Below are 5,835 nucleotides of genomic sequence, written 5' to 3'. Positions count from 1 at the left end.
TACAATTCGTGATATAAATAATTTCGTGCAATTAATTTTAATCAAATAAATCAGTGTAATTTATTTGGAAACCTGCATTATATCGGGCACCAATATATTATACCGCCGTTGACGATGAACTTCAGTGAGTCAACGGTGGACAGTGATGACGTTGTTCTGAGTCCTAAATTTTATAAACAAATAAAATGATTTGTATAAAATGTTTTCGAAAATAAATTGTATATTGGAATTGTACGTAAATAATTACGAGATTGTGGAATTGATATTGTGACGAAACTTGTGGATTGTTGTGATTATTGACGTCGATTGTAATCGAAGGGTAGGCTTATAAACAAAAGAGTTACTGCCCAAAATTTTATAAAATTTATTTTAAAACGTACTTTATTATATTAAATGTTTTACACCTATTTTTATACGGACTACGTGATTGTGTGTATAATATCTATACGAGTCGGGTTATCAGATTGAGTTATTAGGGTTTGAGGATATCAAGCATGTCGATATAACTTATTAGGGTATTTTGTATTTGTAGGTCCCAGTCGAGTTTCGCCAGGACCGAAGTCAGCGTAAAAGCTACTTAGGGTATCCGAAAGCATTGCAAGGCAAGTACCCTGACCGTTATGTTATGGTTCAGTACGTATGAATAACTAATATTTTAATCTCGTAATGGAACATAAATGTTTTAAGTTACGTATCTCCTGTAGTTATAAATCACCGTTTTAAATCTGTTTTGGGGAAAAGTAACTTGAAAGGTACCTATCTCGAATGAAATTATTTGCGAACGAGATTTTCTATGTGTGCTGTTAAAATGAATGATTTTGAAATGAGATAGGTACAAGTGTTATGAAAATTGGATAAAACGATCAGATATGGGATACATAGGGGCCAGAGTAGGCCTATTACGGTGGCGTAAGAGGCTAATTCGGCTGCGCGCAAATAATAACCGATTAGTCCAGCAGGTCAGAGACCTAGCTAGTCTCTGAGTTCTGGAACATGTAAATGGGATGGTAGTTAGAGCCCTCTGATGTTGATAGCCTGATCAACTGTCTTCATATATCCGTTATGTATCTGATTTGGCTTTGAAATTCCCGTAAGGGTATAAGTATCTGATACAGTGGTTTTATAGATGTGAATAGCATGCCAAAATTGGACTCTGGTACTTACACAACACACTACTACGTTGTTTTGTTAAAAGCATGCTAGTCAGTGATATCCAGTTATCTCGGTTTTCATTATATAATGTTGTTCGCATGATTACAGCTATGTTCCTATCATTGTTTACATTACTGTTTTATCTTGTTATTCATATGTTGGTACTGCTGCGCGATTATGCTCACCCTTGCAACCTGTTATATATGTATCGCAGATGCCTAGAAGACTAATCAGACCTTGGCAGAACCGTGTTTCAACCCCTTCAGGACCCGGTTCCTCAGAGGTAGTTAGTATCAGACCACTTGCGGTTTGATGAGTTGCTGAATAAGTTAGTTTGTGTCAAACTTTTGAATAAATGGTTTGTAATAATGTGTAGCTTGGATCATACTTGAACCTGGATCGGATCTTGGTTCGGGGTTGAGTTAGATTATTTTAATAATAATCTTGTTGTTAATATTTCTGGTAATTGTATTTGGTGACGTCAACTCCAAACCCCGGGGTTGAGGCTGTCACAGTTGGTATCAGAGCTACAGGTTCAAGTCCCTGATCCAGGTTAGGGTACGTAGGTCTGTGTCTGCTGTTAGGGATTTTCCTCCTGAAGGGTTTTTGGCACATAAACGCAGCGAAAACGTAAATTTAATCTTAAAAAAACCGAAACCCTCCGCAGGATCCATGCGAAAAAATAATATTTAATTCGTAGTTCAATATATTTACCTTAAGAAACTTTACGTTAATGGAAGGATGGAGGTCTTTAATAGCGATCCAAGAACGATGAACGGAGATCCTTAGCAGCTGCTCCTCAAGTGTGAAGCACTCCACCGGTATCCACCAAGAAAACGATGTAATGAAGGAGGAGGAGATGGAGAGAATTAGGGTTTTGTAAATCTTTTTGGTTGAGGCAAAAATAGGGTTTATAATAGTATATTTATAGGAAAAATTTTCAGCTGAAAATTTTCCCATAAAATATTATTATTAACCCTTTATTATTCTCACTAATAATTAAAACACCTTTTAATTATTAATCCTTTTTCTAAACTATTTAGAAATAATTCTCTCACTTGATTTAATTTCCAAAAATTAAATTCTTAATTAATAATATTAAGAACCTTTTCTTAATTAATTTATAATCAATTATATATCATTTAATCAATTATTAAATTTGCCAATTAATTATTTATTTTATAAATAAATAATTATCAGCCATTATTAATTAATTTCACCACCATTAAATCATTCTCTTTTATGGTGTGACCCTGTAGGTTCAATATTAAGCCGGTAGTAGAAATAAATAATAATAAAACTATTTAATCATTATTTATATAAATTCTCTAATTCATTAAATATGATTAAATAATTAATCATATTTATTCTACATCGTGAGGGATACTTCTCAGCATATCGCGACTATCCGGATAATACGAATTCACTACTTAGAATACCAAGAACCTATTCAGTGAGTAGTTACCGTACAATTAATTCCTTCTACCCTGCAATGTCATGATTAAATACAAGGCATGGAACTTGTGTCAAGCCTATCTTATTTAATCACTTGCTTTCCCATTCAATATGCTTAGTTCTATTTAATGTAAATTAGAAACTCCTTTCTAATTTCATTCACTCTGGCCAGAGATTCCTGAACTAACATAAGTGGATCAGCATTGAACATTCTCTTCCTATACTGGAAGGGGTAGATCCTTTATTGATCATACACTATCTTCGTGTACAAATTCCTATACCCAGTAGAGCCCTTATAATTGTCCCTTGAGACTAAGAACTAAACCAAAGCATAGTTCAGTGTACACAAGATGACTATGATGACCTCAAGTCTAAGGATACTTGTACAACTATCACTATGTGAATAACTGCTGACACGTGAGTGAACTCCATCAGTTGTTCAGCTGTGTGAGTCATGTTCAGTGAACTTATTCTATAATAAGCACCTACATACTAGCTATAGTGTCACCACACAAATGTCTATGAGAACAGACATCCTTCATAATAAAGTAAGCATAGAATGTACCGATCTTTGTGGATTATTAATTACCAGTTAGTAATCCTACGACCAAGAACTATTTAAGTTTAGAGTTATCATCTTTTAGGTCTCATTATTATGATCTCATCACAATCCATACAAAGCTTTACTCTAAACTGTGGTATATCTTATTTAAACATTTAAATAGATAGAGCCCGCATTAAAAATAAAACAAGCCTTTTATTAATATCAATGAAATCAAAATAGATTACATAAAAGTTATAAAAGTTATTCCTAAATCCTCATACATGATTGGACTTAGGATATATCTCTTTCAATCTCCCACTTCTACTAAAGCCAATCACTCTGGTATCTAATACCCATCTTGTCTTTATGACGATCAAAGTGACTCTGAGAAAGTGGATTTGTGAGTGGGTCTGCTACGTTGTTATGTGTGTCAACTCTCTCGACGTTGACATCTCCTCTTTCAACAATCTGAATTGCACCACCATTCAGAGTAAACATGTACCCTGACATGGATTTGCTATCACTTTCTGATTGAAAACTAGAGTCAGTATAACCCTCTATTTTCAACTCAGATTCACCACCAAAAACAAAAAAAATGTCATGAGTCCTTCGCAAGTACTTAAGGATGTTTTTCACTGCTTTCTAGTGGTCTTCACCTGGATTGGACTGATATATGCTCGTCACACTAATTGAATAAGCAACATCAGGCCTTGTACACTACATCGCGTACATGATAGATCCTATTGCTGAAGCATAAGGAATCTTACTCATACGCTCTCTTTCCTCAGATGTCTTAGGAGACATATTTTCGGAAAGGGACATTCCATGGCTCATCGGTATGAGACCTCTTTTGGAGTTTTCCATGCTAAACCTTTTAAGCACTTTCTGGATGTATGTACCCTGGGTAAGACTTATCATTCTTCTAGATATATCTCTATAGATCTTCATACCGAGAATGTAGGATGCTTCTCCCAATTCCTTCATGGTGAAGTTCTTTGATAGCCATACTTTGACTGATTGTAGCATCGGTATATCATTTCCTATAAGAAGTATGTCATCCACATACAATACAAGAAATGTAACCGCGCTCCCACTAACCTTCTTGTAGACACATGGTTCATCTATGTTTTTGATAAAACCAAACTCTTTGATTCTCTCATCAAAACGGATGTTCCATCTACGAGAAGCTTACCTTAAACCATATATGGTTCGCAGCAGCTTACACACTAGGTGTTCATTTCCCTTGGAAAGAAAACCCTCTGGTTGTGTCATATACACTTCCTCCTCAAGTTCCCCATTGAGGAAGGCTGTTTTCACGTCCATTTGCCAGATCTCATAGTTGTAGTAAGCAGCAATCGCAAGCAAAATCCGAATTGATTTTAACAGGGCTATAGGCAAAAAAGTTTCATCAAAGTCAATCCCTTGCCTTTGTTTGAATCCTTTTGCCACGAGCCTGGCCTTATAGGTCTCCACCTGGCCATCTGCTCCAATATTTCTTTTGTATACCCACTTGCACCCAATAGGCTTAACACCATCAGGCGCCTCAACCAGAGTCCATACTTGGTTGGTATACATAGATTCCATTTCGGATTTTATGGCACTATGCCATTTCTCTGAGTCAACAGTACTCATAGCGTCATTAAAGGTCACAGGGTCGTTATCATCAATGATTGACAACTCATTGTCATTCTCAATGACAAGGCCATAATACCTCTCAGGTTGGCGAGACACTCTCCCTGTCCTACGAATGGGCTGTTCCACAGAAGGTTGTTCAGTCTGAACAGGTGTTTCCACTTGATCCGTAGTAGTTTGTGCTTCTTGAACTTCATCAAATTCAATTTTGCTCCCACTGTTTCCTTCAAGGATAAACTCCTTTTCTAAGAAGGTAGCATGTCTGGAGATAAACACCCGATGATCGGTGTAAAAGTAATACCCCAAAGTCTCTTTAGGATATCCCACAAAATTACATTTTACGGATCGAGATTCCAGCTTTTCTGGGTCAACTTTCTTGACATAAGCTGGACATCCCCAAATCTTAACGTGTTTAAGACTCGGTTTCCTTTCTTTCCATATCTCATATGGTGTTTAAGGAACAGATTTGGAAGGCACCTTATTCAGTAAATATGCTGAGGTTTCCAATGCATAACCCCATAGGAATACTGGAAGATTCGCATAGCTCATCATGGACCGAACCATGTCTAACAAAGTTCGATTTCTCCTTTCAGATACCCCATTTAACTGTGGAGTATATGGAGGAGTCCACTGGGAGACTATACCATTTTCTTTGAGATAATCTAGAAACTCTCCATTCAAGTATTCACCACCTCAATCTGATCGAAGAGTTATAATACTGTGTTTGGTTTGTTTCTCCACTTCATGTTTATATTCTTTGAACTTTTCAAAGGCTTCAGACTTGTGTTTTATCAAATACACATATCTGAATCTAGATCTATCATCTATGAAAGTAATGAAGTACGAAAATCCACCCATGGCTTGCGTAGACATTGGTCCACATACATCTATGTGTACCAATCCTAGCAAATCTGCAGCCCTCTCTCCATGTCCACTAAATGGAGATTTGGTCATTTTACCCAATAGACAAGACTCGAATGTAGGATATGATTCAAAATCAAATGGGTCAAGTAACTCTTCCTTATACAATGTCCGCAGTCTATTTTCACTAA

Source organism: Apium graveolens, chromosome 8 (genome assembly GCF_009905375.1).
Source record: "Apium graveolens cultivar Ventura chromosome 8, ASM990537v1, whole genome shotgun sequence".
NCBI classification, from domain to species: Eukaryota; Viridiplantae; Streptophyta; class Magnoliopsida; order Apiales; family Apiaceae; genus Apium; species Apium graveolens.
This window is presented reverse-complemented; position numbering follows the sequence as displayed.